Genomic DNA, 20,157 nt, shown 5'->3' with positions numbered 1-20,157 from the left:
CTGGCTCCTTGCTGGAATTTAGCATCAGCTCATACTTTGATGAATTGTATAGCTAACTACATAATAAATAAGATGAAAGTAAAGTCCATTTTTTGGTTTTTCTCTCTCAAGAGAGAAATTCTTTGACAGACAATTACTTCCAAATCCCTTTGTAGTAAACCTGATTGCTCTAACTCATATATCTGAAAATGTAAAGGAAATTCACTGATATTCTTATTTTATTCATTCTTAGAAAATAGCATCTAAAAGATTTGGTGGGTTTGTCACTGGAGGTTATATATAGTTAGTTCACAGGGAAGGGCATGAAATATACTTTTGAATATCCTTGAAGACAGTTGTTGTTTTGTTGTTGTTTTTTTTCAGAATTCCTTCCCCTTCTTTCCTTCTTTCCTTCCTTCCTTCCTTCCTTCCTTCCTTCCTTCCTTCCTTCCTTCCTTCCTTCCTTCCTTCCTTCCTTCTTTCTTTCTTTCTTTCTTTCTTTCTTTCTTTCTTTCTTTCTTTCTTTGTGTTTTAAAATAAATATCAATTGAATACCTACATGCTACCTAGAACTCTGCAAGGCATGAAGAGTACAATGGTGACATCAGACCTGATCCCTTTCTTACCTGTACTCACAGTCTAGGATTCCCAAGGTGATAGTAGGTGGGACCACATGTTATTAAATCAGATACTCTGTGAGCTCTTGGATAGTTCCATCAAGTTGAGGAACTGTAGGCAAGGAAGGAACTTCACACTGGGGATACATATTAATCCTTGTCCTCTCCCACGTGGAATGGGCTTATGCTAAAAAATTTGCAATCGAGTGGCTAGTTGTCTCCTCAAGGGATGGAACCACTCTAGGGCTCTTTTGCTGTCTCCTGCAGACCTGTGAGACAGTAGCATTGGTGGCAGCAGCCTGTGGTTCTGGGCACGTGCATAGCCTCCACTCCTGCCAATTTGATTATTCTCTGTAAGAACTCCCTGTGCAAACCCTGGGGTGGCCAGTATCAGCTGGCTGATATCTACTGAATCAGCCACCTGTTGTACGAAATCTTCGTTTGGTGCATATTCTCTTGTGGGAATTGACAGAGTACACAAATATTAGCAAATTTCGCCCCTGCTCCAATAAAGCCACCCACCTGCTTCTTCCCCATACTTCTCATTTTTAACTCTCCAGTCTTGTTCCTTTCAGGCTCCGGAGCAAGCCATTTGCCTTTGAGTCTACATGTGTCTTTACCTCAGACTATTTCACTGTTCATACCAAGCCAGCGAACAGGTTTATCGCTCAAAGCTCTGTCCCCTGGGAAGATTTCCCCTCTTCTTTTTCAGGTACTGTCCTGAGTAGGACTGTAGTTTGGCAACAGTCTATTTTTAGGTTGCATGAACATTTCTAGCTGGCCAATGCATAAAGCAGGCCTGAAATTTTCTTCTTCCTCCGTTAGTGAGTCATAAAGAATTCCTCATTAGGCCAAGTATAGTTGAAGTAGAGGCATTGATGCAACAGTGGCAGGTGACATGGGATATTTGTTCATGTAAGTATCTGTGTGCTCTCTGGATTTTCTTGGTTCCAGTTTCCATCATGTGATGGATTACTGCTGTGCCCGCTCATGCTTGTGGCTTGGTATTTCTGACGTTGATACCATGGTCAAGACCTAAGTCTCCACCAGGATCCTACTAAGAGTGTGCCAGTAGCTGTTTTGGAAATGGTGATGATTTCTCTGCTACAGGCAACATGGCTTTACTTTAGAACTGTAGGTGTCTGCACTATAATTTTCATATTAGGGATTTTATATTTGGGTTTGTCAGGAACATCACATACTGTCCTATGTACCGTAGTTATCTCTGGCATCCCTGCATTTGCTAAGTTTTATGCCCAAACAATAGGGATACTGGAAGTGCAGCCTGAACTTGTTGCCAATCCCTTTCTTGCTCTTGACCCCACTCAAAGTGGCAGCCTTTTGAGATACCGTGTTTCCCTGAAAATAAGACCTAACCAGAAAATAAGCCCTAGCATGATTTTTCAGGATGACATCCCCTGAACATAAGCCCTAATGCATCTTTTGGAAGAAAAATTAATATAAGACCCAGTCTTATTTTCGGGGAAACACGGTACCTGGCAAACGGATTTGGGTAGTAGTTCTAAGTACTATAAGTATTGATTACAAAAGCCAAAGATGCCGAGCAAGGTCCATGCCTCTTTCTTAGTACAGACCAGTAGGAGATACAGAAAGCTGTGACTTATCCTTTACTCTAGAGGAGGTATCAAGCGTGCCTCAAACTAATGGACTTCTGAGAACTTCACCTCTGTGGCAGGACCCTAAATTCTCCTAATACTTATTTCCTCCAGTCTCTTCTTACCTGTGTTTATAGTCTGGGAGGTCCAAGGTGATATTAGGAGGGACCTTATGTTGTTAAATGAGACCCTCTGTGAGCCCTTGGCTAGTGCTGCCAGCTGAGGCACTGATCCTGACTGCAGAGTTGGCTGATCTGTGCCTGTTATATTCTTCCATGAGATCATCCAGGTCCATTAATAAAAGCCAGCTATTCCATACGGCCAGAGACCAGGCTCTACAGCTACTGCATATGTCATTGCACACGCTCCACTCATAGCACAGATCCTAGGATGCTACCGAATGGCAGGATGTCTCGACACACCACTTAGTACTAGCAGGGATGTGGCTTACAATTGATCCAATTCCACAATCCTGTTCAGAAGGATGGCTTCCTAGAATTAACTTTCTTAAGTTAGCTTCCCCCAGAGGCCAACCCTGAGCCAAGGAGCTGAGTGCAAGTGGTTTATCTGGAAGGTGATCTTGAATCCACCAGGAGGGGAATAGAAAAGTGAGACAAATAATCCAATCCAAGAGCGTTATTAAACATACTGTCGCTATGGGCAAATGAAGCTCAATTACACTGTGGCTTGTAGGGTCCTGTGTAGAACACACCTCAAATTTATCCCACCCTAGGGGTGCAGAAGGTGGGGAACTTATGCACCAACTCATGTAGCTATTGAATGAAAGCTGCTGTCACGGGTATTGACTCCAAATCCTTCCCAGCACTCTCTAGCTACCCGTATGCAGGCTGAGCGAGCTCTTACAGCCAGAGAAGGCCAAGCCATGAGGCACAGTCAGGTGCTTCCACTGAGATTTTATTCACTTATGTGGGGGCAGTAATGGCAATGGATACACACAGGACGCTGACAGTGTGTGCTCCAAGTGGGGTATTGGTGAAGCAAGAATCCAGAGGAAAGTTTTTCAGAACACAGATACACACACTGTTTTTATGTAGGACACTCATTTTTTTTTGTTGTTTTTTTATTCCATTGTCAACAAAGTTAAATAGGACAGCCTTGATGCAGATGTAGATAAATTTATAGGTTTGATGTCAGGTCACCAACTGATGTTTCTGTTTTCTCTTTGACATAGATATTCATGTACTATGTGGATGACATGGGTAGAAGCTAGAATGTGTAAGATTTTAGGAGATGGGAGTATTTTTTAAAAACTGCTATAGAGAAGGGAAAGAGCTGATAAAGTAATAGGAACAAAACTGAATTGCTCAGCAATTTTACAGGACAAATTGAGAGCAGTTACTATCATTATGGTTTTTCTCTAGACGCATTAACACATCAAACTGGTACAGGCTTTGAAGACAGACATTCTGTGTTGGGCATTCTATAGGAGGGTAGATGAAAGGACAGAGACTCAACGGTGTTGTCAAAACAGAGAGAGGTGGAAGGAACGGCTTATATAATTAAATTCAACAGAAAATGAAGGTATGACTGAATGGGCCTGGTAAAATAAAAACAAAAGGTTGCAGTGCAGCCATGGATCTGACACACTGGGCACAAGGAAAGAAGAGAGCCCCTACTGTGTCACAAATGGCAGATTAAAATTATTATCATGTTCCAATGAACAGGAATTTTGGCAGAAGCAAATGTGAACACTCAAAAACAGGAAAGGTGAAATACAGTTTTAGGAATAACTAAAAATTACATAGCAAAGGGAAAAATATAAATCGAAATGAATAGTATATTTTAAACACAACGATTACAAATACAAAAATCAAATTGCTCCTCTTTAAAGTTTTACATATAGATACATACATTTTCCAACATTTAACACATTCATTAGTTATATGAGAGTAAGTAGATGGGACAGAATACAAATGTGAGACTTTTCATTATGCTTATGCTGTACATGTACTACTTAGGCAGTGCCTGGGATCAAAAAGCCTGAGACACAACTAGAAGGAGTAAATAGAATCTGAACGTGTGGAAATACAAACCTGTACATGTACGTTGAAATTGGTAACAGAGCAAAGCTTGAGATGAGGAGCCAAAGAAATTATGTTAAATAAGGTGTCACAAAGTATTGGAATACTGTGTCTGAGAGATAGTGAGGAATCAGAGGACTCAGTAGTGACAATTCAAGGCACATCACTGAGTTACGCTTAGTAGGCCCACACGCATGTTGTGAGGATACTGAGAGAGGGAAAAAGCAAAAAGCTTTAACCAAGGCCAGATGGTCATTATGAAAATAGGACATGCCCAGGAAGTGAAGGGTAAAGAAAAACAGCAAAGGAAGATTACTGGAGAGATGGGTGTCAGGAGTAAGGTGTTCCCCAAGAACTTGACCGTGAAGCCAAGATCTGCTGCTGCTCGGAGACTTTAGACCTAGTTTGTGCTGGAATAGAAGTTTGTCCAAGTCACAGGACAAACGTGCTGTGGAAAGCAGGGGTTGAGTGGCCATGGAAGGATATGGAATTGGGAAGAACAGACCTTTTGGGAAGACAGGTGAGCCATGATGAGTGAACATGGACCTTTTGAAGTCTAATGTATACCAGTAAGTCCTGAACTTCGAACAGTCCAGATTTGGAAACAAAGAGAAGCAGAGGCCCAGTTTAGAGGATTTCAGTAGGAAGCTCTCTATATCCACACCAAAAGAAATACCAAATCCTGGGAATGTCTGATAATTTTAAGATCAATGTCAGGTCCAATAGAATAACCTCTGTTCTTACTGAAGAATAAACTTGGTCTCCAAGAGAAGAGAATCATCACTGAAGTATCCAGAAAAGGTACTTCTGGAACTGGAGATCAAGTAATAAATGAACAAGTAAGAATAAACAAAATAACTAGCTAAACAAAGCAACTAGACATTATTATAAGGTAAGATTAGGTGAAATGAAGCTGAGGTTCTCCGCCTAGAGTCCATGGACCCCCCAGGTGGAGGGAATTCAGGTGGTCAGTAAACTTGACTGAACTTTTACTAAATTTTAAGTGGAATTTAGCATTTCCTTCAGTCATGAATATAGGCAATAAGCTATAGTAATATGAGCAGTACCTATAACCAATAGAAATCACAGATATTTTCATATCCCATTAGATTTATTGCAGATATCAAAATTTCATCTACATTCATCCATACTTCAAAATTATTGTGGTTTTTTTGATCCACCATTGGGTGCTGTTACTTAATACGTTAATACAGAAGGAAATTTATGACTACATCACAAAGTTGTTTTTGAAAAGAATTTGATAACAATATTTTAATATGTTTGATTTTCTTTGTTATCCTGTGTACATTAGTTTACACATTTAAAAATAATTATTTTGAGAAGGAGGCTTCACAGACTTCCTGTAATTGTTTGCTAGGACTGCCATTCAAAGTATTACAAATGGGTGGCTTAAACAGCAGAAAAGGATGGCTACACAGTTCTGGAGTCTGAGCTACGGGTTGATTTCACAGATGTCTGAGATAAGGGTTGATTTCTTCTGAGGGATGTGAGGGAGAACCTTTTCCTTGCCCCTCTCTTACCTTCTAGTGGTTTACAGGTAACCTTGACATTGCTTAGCTTCTAGACGCATCACTCCGGTCTCTGCCTCCATCGTCACGTGGCACTCTCCCTGTGTGCATGTGTGTCTCTAAATTTCTCCTTTTTATAAGGACTTTAGTCATACTGGATTAGGGCCCACCCATATGACCTCATCTGAACTCTTAAGACTCTGTTTCCAAATAAGGTCACCTTCTGTACAGATCCTACCTCCAAATGAGGTCACATTCTGATGTACTGGGGTTTAGGACTGCAACATATGTTGAGGTGGGGGGTGGGAATTCAGCTCATAACACTTCCGAAGTGTCCGTGGCACTCCGAAAGGTCAGAGAGCCGTGCTCTAAAGATAGATGGACCTAGAGGAATCTGATAATATTATACTGCAGGGTTGGTCCGGCTGGTCAAATGGAGAATATGCCCTAGAGTTTACCTAGCCTGCACAGAGCGTGCTGGCATTTCCACCCGCAGGCAAACTACTTTTGTACTTTAAAATGCTGACTTCCTAGTAAACCCTGGGCAAGAAGAGTGATACCACCAGAGAAGAAAAAGGGAAAGATTGTAAATTCCAAGGGCCCAGAGTCAGGAGGGGAAATCCCGACTGATCTCCCCAGGTGGTGGCAGCTGAGTAAATCACCTAGCAAGCAGCTGTAACACATTACGCTGCAATTATCCTGGAGTTCTGAGGGCTTGTAAGCAGCTAAAGATAAAAGGGAGCACCGCAAGAGGAAGAGCTGCTTCCTTTGCAATTTTACAGTGTCTGAGGAAATGGACCTCATAGGAGAGACTTCCCTTTCAGTCAGCCTTAAAGTACAAATACTCCCCTAGTTTTGAAAGGGTCTTGTGTTTGACTGTACTGCCTACACATATAAGACATGCGAAGGAATTACATGGGGGAAACTAATATAATGAATCTTATGAAATAAATATGGTATGTACTTCTGGAATGAAATCTGCCAAGTTTCCACAGTAAATATTATGATTGCCTATTTAAATGTCTACAGCAAAATGTACAAATAGCAATCATTTATTAAGTACTTATTATACGCCAGGAATTGTACTGTAATTTTTTTTCACGAGATCGTCTCACTTAACCCCCCACAACAATCGTAAAAGGTAGGTACCATTATTATCCCCATTTTGCAGATGGGGAAGATGAGGATCAGAAAGTATAAACACCTAGGACACACCCTGTTATTGCAGATAGTAACTAATGGAGCCAGATATTTAATACTCATTTTTAAATTTCCTAACCCTTTCCAATATACACAAATATAGATCTTGTGATTTTATAAATAACCTCTTTCAGTAATGGAAATCAATATCTAAAAAAAAATTTCTGCAGACTCAAAAAACCTTTAAAAAGTATTGTTGCTTATATCAAAGGCTCAAAATTAGCAAATACAACCATTTACCCAATGCAACACTGAGGGAAAGAAAAAAGGTAATTGTGGACCTAATTAGCTCATTCATCTGCTAGAGAGCAAAAAGTAGACATAAGGTACCCTGTTTCCCCGAAAATAAGACCTAGCTGGACAATCAGCTCTAATGCATCTTTCGGAGCAAACATTAATATAAGACCCGGTCTTATTTTACTATAATATAAGACCGGGTCTTATATAACATAATATAATGTAAGCCAGGGTCTTATATTAATGTTTGCTCCAAAAGACGCATTAGAGCTGATTGTCTGGCTCGGTCTTATTTTCAGGGAAGCATGATATGTATCTATATAAATAGAATAGCTGTAGCTCTCAAGTGGCTACCATTTTTTAATGAGTAACCAATTAAAAAAAGAAAATACTATGTAATCTAGCCACAATGCACACTTTGGCTTCCAGTACAAAAAAAAAAAATTTCCCACATAATACGCAAACCAAGTATTCAATAAGCCTTTCCTTCCAAGGTCATTATACTCTATTTACAGGGTCAAACAGAAATTTACTGTCTCATGGATTTCCCCTCAGCATTTTGCCACTGCTGGCTTACATTCTCTAGTCCAACTGTGACTGAGCTGGAAAGCATGAAATAGGGCAGTGATGTATTCACAAATGATTAACAACCTGCTCTCTGGGGGATAAAGGCTCTGATTGGTAATGGTTGCCCATTTTTGTGGTGTCAATACTCTCACAATGTTCAGTTTCAATCTACCAACATGATGTCACTGAATTCAGAGCTTGTAAGATAAGTACAGTAGCAAACTATTATATTGTGTTTCGACCAGATAGATAAAATAGATATAAGTAACTTCAAGATCATAGGTAATATTAAAATGTAGTAAAATCATAAGGAAATGGTGAGTTTTGAGTATTTATTACCTTTGCTTTTAATATAATTTAATTGTGAGCTTATGTAGTTTATTTTTTAACAGTTTTATTAAGATATAAATTACATAGCATAAAATTCAGTATACACTTCAGTGCTTTTCGTGTATTCACAGTTGTACAACCACCACTACTGTTTCATTTTAGAACATGTCATCAGCACCCAAGAAATTCTGTGTCTGTTAACAGTCTTCCCCCTCCCTCACTGCCCATTCCTTCCTCTTCCAGCCCCTGACTACCACTAATCTAGTTTCCGTTTCTATAGACTTGTCTATACTGGAAAAATCATATAAATGCAACCATATAATACATGTTCCTATTATTGTAAAATGTGTTTTAAATATATATGTGTTCGTGTGTGTAGACATGTGTAGAGATACATATACATTTCCAGTTGGTGTGCCTTATTTTCCCCTTGTTCTTGCCTTGTTGCACTGATTAGAACCACTCAGTGTTGAATAGAAACAGTGAAAACAGTAATTCTTGCCTTTTTTTTCTAATCTTAGAGAAAAAACATTCAATTTTGCACCATTAAGTGTGAAATTACTTGTAGATTTTTATTTTTAGTTTGTTAATATGGTGCATTTATTGATTTTTAAGTGTTAATCCAGCAGTGCATTCTGTGATAAAAATCACGGTCATAATATATTCCCTTACTTATATATTGTTGAATTTTATGTGATAAAACTTTGTTCAGAATTTTCATGTCTGTGTTCATGGGCGTGGTGACCCAAAGATTTCTTATAGTGTTTTTTTCTGATCTGGGCATCTAGATAATCCTGGCTTCATAGAATGAGTTGGGAGGTATATCCTTCTCTCTTACTTTCTGAAAGAGTTTGTGAAGACTTGGTATTAGTTCTTCATCAACTGCTTACAGAATTTATCACCTAACTTACTTGGGTTCTTTGCGGGAATGTTCTTAGCTACAAATTTAATTTGCTTAATAGATCTGAGACTTTCAGGTTTATCTAGTTCTTCTTGAATGAGCTTTACTAGCTTGTTTTCATGAAGAATAAATCCATTTTATGTAAATTGTCAACTTTAGTGACATAAAGACCTTTATTATGTTTTTATTATTACTTTAATGTGTATAAGATATTTAATTGGATCTTGGTTTTTTATCCAATCTGACAATTTTACTGGTGAACTTAGATCACTGACATTTAATGTGATTATTGCAGTGGTTGATTTTCAATCTATCATCTTGCTACATGTATCCTGTTTGTCTCAGGTCGTCTTTGTTCTCCTCCTCCCTTTTTCTGCCTGCTTTTGGACTGCATTTTTTTCTGGTTCCATTTTCTCTCCCTTATTGATTTATCAACTACAACTCTTTGTTTTGGGGGTGTGTGTGTATGTGTGTTTGTGTGTTTGCTTGCTTTAGGTTTTATGGTATATATACATCTTTAAGTTATCACATATATTCAAGTAATATTACACTCCTTCATACGGCATAAAACTATTACAACAGCACATTCTTTTTCCTCTCCCAGACTTTGTTCTATGGTGTCATTCATTTCACTTCTATATGTTATAAACTCTATTATTTTTATAATTTTTGCTTTATCCAGTTAGCTAGTTTACAAAGATATTTTAAAACTAAGAAAACAAATTTTATATACCCACATATTTACTATCTCTGATGCTTTTCTTTCCCTTATATAAACCCAGATATTCAACTTGGAATTAATTGTTCCTTCTGCGTGATGGACTTCCTTTAATATTTATTGTAGTCTTTTTCAGCTTTTAACAGGTCTGAAAAAGTTTTTGTTTCACCTTTATTTTTGAAAGGTATTATCACTGGTTATAGAACCTTATGCTGCCAACTTTCTCTTTTAATCCTTTAATGGAAGTTGCTCCATAATCTTCTGATTTGTATTGTTCCTGATGAGTCTGCTGTTACTCTTGTTTGATATCTAAGGCTTTCCCACCTGCTCATTTCTGGCAATTCTTTCCCCAGCCTCAGGTAATTAATTTCTTTATATGAATGCAGTTATAGGTCCTCAGTAAAAACCTCAAGATGAAACCTTTGCAAATCTCTGGAGCTTTGTTTGTAGTTCTCTTGATTTTGGTACTTGCTTGGCAAATTCTAGATCCCATGGGCTCCCCAAATTTGCAACTCTGTCTTCTGCCCTCATGGAGACCATAGGGCTCTATTTGGGTTCCATCTGCCTTTGACATGGATGGGATACTTTTTCCCAGCATTAAGCTGGAGCCATTGTGAATATCACCTCTTTGTTTCTCTCTCCTCAAAGATCTCTGTTCTGTGCTTCTTAGGATCCGGTATCTGAAATCTACTAGTTTATATATTTAGTCTAGTTTTGGAGTTGTTTATGTGAGAAGGTAAATCTGGACTTTGTTATTTCATCATATCTGGAACATATGAGGTCTGACAATTAAGTTCAAGAACTCATCCTAGAAAAAGTGCTACACACCTCATTGCTGAATATCACTATGATCACCTTTGAAGTACTTCCCTAGGGAAGCTATGCACCAATGCCAGCACCTAGTCCACCCTTGAAAGCAATTTTGGAACTCTTTTTCTGGAATGGCCATCAGAACTGCTGTTGGATTACCCTTGATGTCCTGAATGTCATTAAAATGTCTTCCTTTCAATATTTCCTTTATCTTCGGGTAAAGAAAGAAGTCATTGGGGGCCAGATCAGGTGAATAGGAAGGGTGTTTCAATTTGTTTGTTTACTGGCTAAAAACTCCCTCACAGACAGTTCTGTGTGAGCTGGTGCATTGTCGTGATGTAAGAGCTATGAATTGTTGGTGAAAAGTTCAGGTTGTTTTCGTCTAACTTTTTCATGCAGCCTTTTTGTCACTTCCAAATAGTAAACTTGGTTAACTGTTTGTCCAGTTGGTACAAATTCATAATGAATAATCCCTCTGATATCAAAAAAGGTTAGCAACTTCATTGCAACAAGTTCGCGAACTTGATTGCCAGACATGAACTTTTGGCCATGATGAAGTTACCCAAATTCAAACAGGTGATTATTACTGTCCAATTTATGTCTTCCATTTGAAAATACTTAATGGTAATTTATGAATCTTCTGGAACACGCTCCACAACTTATTGCTCATTTATTTTTATTTTTTTATTTTTATTGGGGAATATCGGGGAACAGTGTTTTTCCAGGACCCAAGTTAATTTGTTGTCCTTCAATTTAGTTGTGGAAGGTGCAGCTTAGCTCCAAGTCCAGTCGTCATTTTCAGTCTTTAATTACAGGGGATTTTGGATAAAATGCAGATAGATGATCTAGGTATACTACATTACTTTTGACTCAGCTTCACATGAGACAAGGATTTGAAGAACTTGGAGGTAGGGCTTAAAGGTGCTCTTTGTGGCTGGGGGACTGGGGGCGGGGAGCGTTAAACATTGGAGGTCCAGAAAGCTCTGGCGTTGGGATAAAAGAGTTACAAATATACGGAGACCTCACAGGAACTGATAGGTCATACAGAAAAAAGATGGAAACTACTTTCTTTAACTCTCCTTATAGCCTCACATTTTCCTAACCCTGATTTTTCTCTGTAACTCTATTCCAAGCTTTTTCCCCTGCAGACTGTCCTCCTTTGCTCATGGTCGTCGTGGTTACCACAGACTAGTACCCTCAGCCCTTGGCCTTCAGCATCACTCAGCTCAGCTCTCTATGTTTAATTAGTTCAGTATTTCAGGGAGAGGAATTTGATTGCCCAACGTAGGCAGGAGTCTACCGGATAATATGGGGGATACTGGAAAAGTCATTTGATATAGGTATAGACACCCAGGAACATTCACGAGAAAGAAAATAGAGTTCAACATGCTCTTCTAATGACATTTACCGTAGTCAAGTATAGTTGACCCTTGAATAGTGTGAAAGTTAGGGGCACTGACCTCTGCATAGTTGAAAATCCATGTACAACTTGTCACTCCCCTCCAAATTTGGGGGATTGATTCCAAGACCTCCACAGATATCAAAATCTGTCGATCCTCAAGTCCGTTATATAAAATGGGATAGAACAACGCATACAGTCGGCCCTCCACATCTGTAGGTTCCCAATAACGGATCTAAAATACTGTGTTCCATCCATGGTTGGTTGAGTCTGCAGATGCAAAACCCAGGGATATAGAGGGCCAACTGTATATTTATTGGGGGGTGGGGGGAAATCCACGTGCACGTGGGTGCATACAGTTCAAACCAGTGTTATTCAAGGCTCAACTGTATTTAGAGCACCAGGCACCAAGGGCAGAATAAATGAGAGGAAAAGAGGGGAACGAGTCCCAACATAGTCTTCTATGGAGTTCTGACTTTCAACTGACACTAATAGCTTACTATGGTCTCCATTAGGTGAGGCCTCTTTGGTCTGACTAAGTCAGCGAGAGTGTCATTTCTCTGATTGCTCTTGAGGAGATCCTGCTCCTTTTTAAATAGGTCGAGCCTATAGATATCCCAAGTAGGAAGAAATACCATTTTAGAAGACATTCTCTGCTCCTGAGAGGTTTTCCCAGAGCCAGTTTCACTCTAGTGTCTGGTTCTGTAAGCCCAGGATGTCACTAGCTACTGATTTATCATAATTAGGGTCAATGATAGAATTGCTTGAATAGGGGTTTTAGTCCGCTGGCCTCCTGAAGTGAGGACACAAACCTGAAACGAATGTTTAAGGAATGTAAATGCAGTATTTTCTCACACTGCATACAGCCTCTTCTCAGGGCAGGTACACCTCTCACCCCCTCTCGCCAGGGAACCTATCTATTATGCATATATTTCCTTTTTGTTCCATTAAAAGAACCCCTGATATTTCCTCAAAATTTGTTTCAGTTTTGAAAACAAAGTCCTATAAGCCACAGATCCCACTGGGTCCAGCGGCTAATTCTGCCCTAATCAAGTCACCATGAAATATGAAACAGATTCTAAATTATTCCCCCATTAGGGACTATTCTTCCAAAACTACTGTCAATTCTCTTTTTTTAAAAAGGATGGAATGTTCACTTAAAAGTCATCAACTCTAAGTGAATTTGCCTACATGGATGACCTCCTGCCCCTGAGGAAAACACAATGCGTGCTGACAATTACTGTCTCGTTGTGTTCCCTCTTTGCAGTTGCTTGTTCTCTAACTAAGTCCTACAAAGAGGTGATGTGACTGTCTGTGCTTTGCAATTCAAGCTGTTTTTAGAGTGGAGAGAATTTCCCTAGAACGGCCTCTCTCTCTCTTCCCTGACCCCACCGCCCTTGCATTCATTAAAGCTGAGTTCCTGGCTCAAGTGAAGGGAAGATTTTAGTTATTATCCTTGGCAAAGGAACTCTCCATTGTGGCTTTGAATTGAACTTCAGGTCTTCTGAGTACAGGGGTCACATGTGAATTTGTTATGCTTCCTGGCAACTGTTTCAGAATAAATGAATCTGATGAAATTCTCATGAAGTATTTGTTTTTTAGTGTTTCTCTAATACACAATAAATTGTAATTTATGAGGCGTAATTGAAGAAAATTTTGGAGGAAGTTGTGTATAAGATTAGAGGGATTATTAAATCAACTTTATTGTGTTTTCAAAACTTAAAAATGGTTTACAGCTATAATAAATTGCTTGAGAGTGCTATCAACCCATAAATTTTAATAATTTAATAAACATTCTGCAGTTAAGTTGGGCTCATAGCCAAATCCCAGGGCTGGTTTTGTGTCGTATATAGTCATATGTGTTTTAGTTTACCTGGCTGATAAAGGAATGAGCTGTTCTCATACACAATACACTGCAATTTATCAATGACTTTAATGAACTAAAACTGGGAACTCAAGTTTGAAGTCAGAAGGGGTACTAGGTTCCTCTGACCCTTAACATCTGTTGTACTGGTCACTGTTGCTATTTAGTGTCTTCAAAGTTATAGGTTCATTTCACTTCCTCTAGCCTTTTCACCTTGAAAGTCACTTATATAGGTAGTCACTGACTCACCTCCTTTTAGCAAGCTGTTAACTGCATTGTTAAAATATTTTTTAAAGTAATAAACGCAAAATACTTGTAATAATTTGCAGATAGAGGGTTCCCAATATACACTGGCTGATTAAAATAAATCTGTGTAATTTAATCAAGCAAAGAAAATGTGCGATATTTCTGTTATCTCTTCTGAAATTCAGTGGTCAAAGTCTAAACAACTCGCTGAGAAGAGTGGGGTCTATATGGAGATTCTGTGTTGCCTTCAAATGTGTGTTTTAATAAATGCTAATTAACTGAGCATTATATAAAACAGTATTCACATGTCTGTGTAGATTTGAACCTGTGCCTAGATTTGAACCAAGTTTGTTGGTGTATAGTTAATAAAATGCTATTTTTGCTCTTTTTTCCTTACTCCACTCAAGCGAATTGAATTTATCTTAAAACTGAAGTGAGTGCTTTAGTTGTATTTTGTGTTCAATTGTTCTTCGTCTACTTTTTATAATCACAAAAATAGTCAGCAGCATACTAACGGATATTTACATAAGATTTAAAACTGTTGAATTTAGACTACACATTCTGTCTTTGTAAAAAGCAATTTTGTGCCCATAATAAAAAATAAGTGTGATGAATATTAACAATACAGGAGTCTTTTCCTTTGATTACTTAATTCTCAGTTTCTCATCTTCCTGATGTGACTGGAAAAAAAATGTCATGCTTGATGATTTTTACCACCAAAAGAATTTCACTTGGTAACTAGATGTGTATATGTATTCATTCATCCATGCAAGATAGTCACATGCTAATATATGCACTTGCCATGCCTATGTTTTCACTTAATGAAGAGCTTAATAAGAATCAGCATTCATAGCCCCTACATAGTCAGATAAATTAGTTAATGCACAATAAGCAGTTCTTATGTATAATGCAAAAGATTAGTCTTATCATTTGCATAATGTGCTACAAACAGCCCACTGTTTCAAGCAGTAGAAGCTCCCCCATTAAATGTGAGTTGAAAGCTGAATGACGTCAATAAAGTAATTATGCTTCATTTGGCATATCTCATTCGTTCTCTGGAGTTCAGACCCTATCTGAGGTCTGTTGACAGCATTGCTGAAAGGCATTGGTAATGATTCAAAAGCAAAACTGTGGGACTCTGGAAAGAAGCCTGGTGTGCTCAAGTCTCCACTATATAACTTGGTCCCCAGCAGTAACTCATTTTATAACTGGCTTATGTACCTATTTATGTTTAAATGTATGCAACTCGGAGCTTGTTAGTTTATACTGAGAGTAAAGGAATTTTTAGGCCAATAAAGTATAGTGACTTCCAGATTTCCCAGAATTCACAGTGGAAAGAAAATATTACCAGTGGAGACACTCTGTCTTCCTCAGGGACCCATGAACACCCTACTTCTGCCAATAGGATACACAGAATTCACTGTCACAGTGTTCCTTCCCTTCCCCTTCCCTCCCCCTCAGAGACTACTTCCATGTTTCCATCTCTGTGAGAAATTAAAAGTCATTCTTTGAAAGCTAGTCTAGTTCTAAATAAACACACACATGCTTTACTAATGTGAAAATTGAAACCCCCAAAAGTTACACAATTTACGTGAGATCCACGTAAATTGGGTTGAGAATACAAGTCCCTTGACTCTTATTCTTATGACTAGTGTTTTCCTGTTTTGTGTAAGTATATATAAAACAGGTTTCTTTTCACATTTGTTTATTGTCTCAAGGATGGAGAAACAGATTTTATATTTGTCATGGTCAGCTGGCAAATATTTACAAAGCATCATACTAGTACTGTAAAAATGGTGGCAATGGAATTGCCTCTGAAAGATGATGCATTTCATACATGCTCAGAATCTTGCTCATAGCTCAAAAGCAGACTGTAGCTAACTTTTTTTTCAGTATCCGCTGCAACAACAGCATTTGGACCGACATGGTACATTATGACTTTCTTCTGAAAATGACATTTTACTGAAATCCTTGTTTTCAAATTAATTAAATCTTATTTATTGAATGTGATAAAAGTGAACTGGCATCTTAAGATGACTAACCATAGAGTTGGGAGGACTATGGGCAGAGCTAGGACCCTTGTTAACTGTCTAGTCCTGATTTCCTGTTAAAACTTTGTGGTAACTTCTGGGGACGGGATTCACATGTATAGAGGTCATCTTGGGAAGTGCTCTCTCTCTGTTTTTTGCATGTGTGTGGCCGGTTGGAGCCCCAGCAGTAGGTGTGCATTCCCACACTGCCGTGCTGGTTTTGTTTCTTTTTATTTTCTTGAATAAACCACTTTTTGTTGGATTGTCTGGAGAGTTATTTTGGCCAGTCAACAAATGTAGAAAAGTAATATTGTTTGCCAGAAAATGTATTGATTTTGAAATCATGTATTCTACATTATACTGTTCATTAGATTCCACAATAACAATTTTTAAAAAGTCAGAACAAAAAGACAATAGAAAAAATTAATGTGACAAAGAGCTGGTTCTTTGAAAAGATTAACAAAATTGACAAACCCTTGGCTAGACTCACTAAGATAAAAAGAGAGAAGACACTAATTAACAAAATCAGAAATGAAAAAGGGGAAGTTAGCACGGATACCACAGAAATACAAAGGATAATCCAAGAATACTATGAAGTATTATATGCCACCAAATTCAATAACCTAGAAGAAATGGACAAGTTCTTAGAAACATACAGCCTTCCAAGGCTGAACCATGAAGAACTGGAAAATCTAAACAGACCGATCACCAGTAACAAAATTGAATCAGTCATCCAAATCCTTCCCAAAAGCAAAAGTCCGGGACCAGATGGCTTCACTAGTGAATTCTATCAAACCTTCAAAGAGGATCTAATACCAATCCTGCTCAAACTCTTCCACAAAATTGAAGAAGAGACAGTACTCCCTAACTCATTTTATGAGGCCAACATTACCCTGATACCAAAACCTGGTAAGGACAACAAAAAAAGAAAACTACGGACCAATATCTCTGATGAATACAGACGCAAAAATCTTAAACAAAATTCTAGCAAATCGAATACAACAATGCATTAAAAAGATTATTCATCACGACCAACTGGGGTTCATTCCCGGGACACAAGGATGGTTCAACATCTGCAAATCCATCAGTGTGATACATCACATAAACAAAATAAAGGACAAAAATCATATGATTATATCAATTGATGCAGAAAAAGCATTTGACAAGATACAACATACTTTTGTGATTTAAACAGTTAATAAAATAGGTATAGAAGGAAAATACCTTAACATAATAAAGGCCATCTATGACAAGCCCTCAGCTAATCTCATAATTAATGGTGAAAAACTGAAGCTCTTTGCTCTACGTTCAGGAACATGACAGGGCTGTCTCCTATCACCTCTGCTTTTCAACATAGTGTTGGAAGTCCTTGCCAGAGCAATCAGGCAAGAGAAATTAAAAAAAGGCATCCAAATTGGGAATGAAGAAGTTAAATTATCACTCTTTGCAGATGACATGATGCTATATATAGAAAACCCTAAAGACTCACTTTTATCACAAAAGCTATTAAAAAACAATCAACAAAAACAGTAAAGTTGCTGGCTACAAAATCAAGGTACAAAAGTCCATTGCATTCCTGTATACTAACAATGAAATCTCAGAAAAAGAAATACAAAAAAACAATTCCTTTTGCAATTGCAGCAAAAAGAATAAAATACCTAGGAATAAACTTAACCAAGGATGCGAAGGACCTATATGCTGCAAACTATAAGACATTTTTGAAAGAAATTGAAGAAGACACAAAGAAATGGAATGACATTCCATGCTCATGGAAGAATCAACATAGTTAAAATGGCCATATTACCCAAAGCAATATACAGATTTAATGCAATCCCCATCAAAATCCCAATGGCATTTTTTAAAGAAATAGAACAAAAAATCATCAGATTTGTTTGGAACCACAAAAGACCTCGAATAGCCAAAGCAATTTTAAGAAAAAAGAACAATACTGGAGGTATCACACTCCCTGACTTTAGCTGGTACTACAGGGCTACAATCATCAAAACAGCATGGTATTGGCAGAAAAACAGACACATAGACCAATGGAATAGAATTGAGAACCCAGAAATAAAACCACATAAATATGGACAGATAATTTTTGACCAAGAAGCTGAAAACATACAATGGAGGAAAGACAGCCTCTTCAATAAATGGTGCTGGGAGAATTGGATAGCCATGGGCAAAAGAATGAAACTGGACTGCTATCTGTCACCATGTACCAAAATTAATTCAAAATGGATCAAAGACTTAAGCATAAGACCAGACACAATAAACTGCATGGAAGAAAATATAGGTACTAAACTTGCAGACCTTGGGTTCAAAGAGCATTTTATGAATTTGATTCCAAAGAGAAGAGAAGTAAAAGCTAAAATAAATGAATGGGACTATATGAAACTTAAAAGCTTCTGCACAGCAAAAGAAACCATCGAAAAAATAAAGAGGCAACCAACTTAATGGGAGAAGATTTTTGCAAACAGTGCCTCTGATAAGAGGCTAATATCCAAAATATACAAGGAACTCATGAAATTCAACAGCAAAAAAACAACCCAATTGAAAAATGGGCAGAGGACCTGAAGAGACATTTCTCCAAAGAGGGCATACAAATGGCAAATAGACATATGAAAAAATGCTCAACATCACTAATCATCAGAGAAATGCAAATAAAAACCACAATGAGATATCACCTCACCCCAGTCAGAATGGCTATCATCAACAAGACAAATAGCAACAAGTGTTGGAGAGGCTGTGGAGAAAAAGGAACCCTCACACACTGTTGGTGGGAATGCAGACTGGTGCAGCCGTTATGGAAGGCAGTATGGAGGTTACTCAAAAAATTACGAATAGAATTATCATATGACCCAGCAATCCCTCTCCTGGGTATCTACCCCAAAAATATGAAAACATCTACACATAAAGATACGTGTGCTCCCATGTTCATTGCAGCTTTGTTTACAGTGGCCAAGACATGGAAACAACCAAAATGTCCTTTGATAGATGAATGGATAAAGAAGTTGTGGTATATATACACAATGGAATACTATCCGACGGTAAGAAAAGATGATATAGGAACATTTGTGACAACATGGATGGATCTTGAGAGTACGATGCTAAGCGAAATAAGTCAGACAGAAAAAGCAGAGATCCATATGATTTCACTGATATGTGGTATATAAACCAAAAGAACAAGACAAACAAATGAAAAACAAAAACTCATAGACACAGATAATAGTTTAGTGGTTACCAGAGGGTAAGGGTGGTGTGGGGTGCGAGATGAGTGTAAAGGGGGATCAAATATATGGTGATGGAAGGAGAACTGACTCTGGATGGTGAACACACAATGGGATTTATAGATGATGTAATACAGAATTGTACACCTGAAATCTATGTAATTTCACTAACAATTGTCACCCCAATAAATTAAAAAAAAAAAATCAGTAGACTTAACTAGTACATAGGCAATATCATCATTTTCTACAGTTAACTTCTCTTATTTGTATGCTTATGGGGACCCTTGAAATGCAATAATTCTATCTTGGCAAGTCAAATGTGCAACTTTGTGCTAGAAGTAGACTGAAATATGGTCATATGATCTATGATTCATTGATCTATGATTCATTACTTACCTGTTAGGTAAGTAATAGTAAGCCCAAAAAAACACCAGTATTGTTAAGACATGGATGAACATATTTATATTCAGAAGTCTGCAAAAAATAGAGAATTTGACATTTTAGCCAAATAAAGCAATCACAGAAAGAAAAAAAGTATTAAGGAGTTCTTATGTTGTAAGAAACTGAAGAAACATTTAAGCAGAAATTATTGTATTTAGTTTGATCATTTTATTTATTTACATAAAAACTTTTATTTATTGAGGTAAATTTAAATCAGATAAGCCATTCTTCATCTTTAAACATGAATACAAATAATAGTCAAATAGCTTACCTAAAACTATTTACAAAAGCTAATTTGAATAGCTCTGAATTGTTACAGAATCAAATCTGGAACATAGAGTGTTCCTTCCTACGTAATACCAGTATCACTAAGTAAAAAGTGACATATCATTAAACAAGTATGT

Source organism: Rhinolophus ferrumequinum, chromosome 7 (assembly GCF_004115265.2).
Source record: "Rhinolophus ferrumequinum isolate MPI-CBG mRhiFer1 chromosome 7, mRhiFer1_v1.p, whole genome shotgun sequence".
Lineage (NCBI taxonomy): Eukaryota > Metazoa > Chordata > Mammalia > Chiroptera > Rhinolophidae > Rhinolophus > Rhinolophus ferrumequinum.
Note: the sequence above shows the minus strand (reverse complement) of the source record.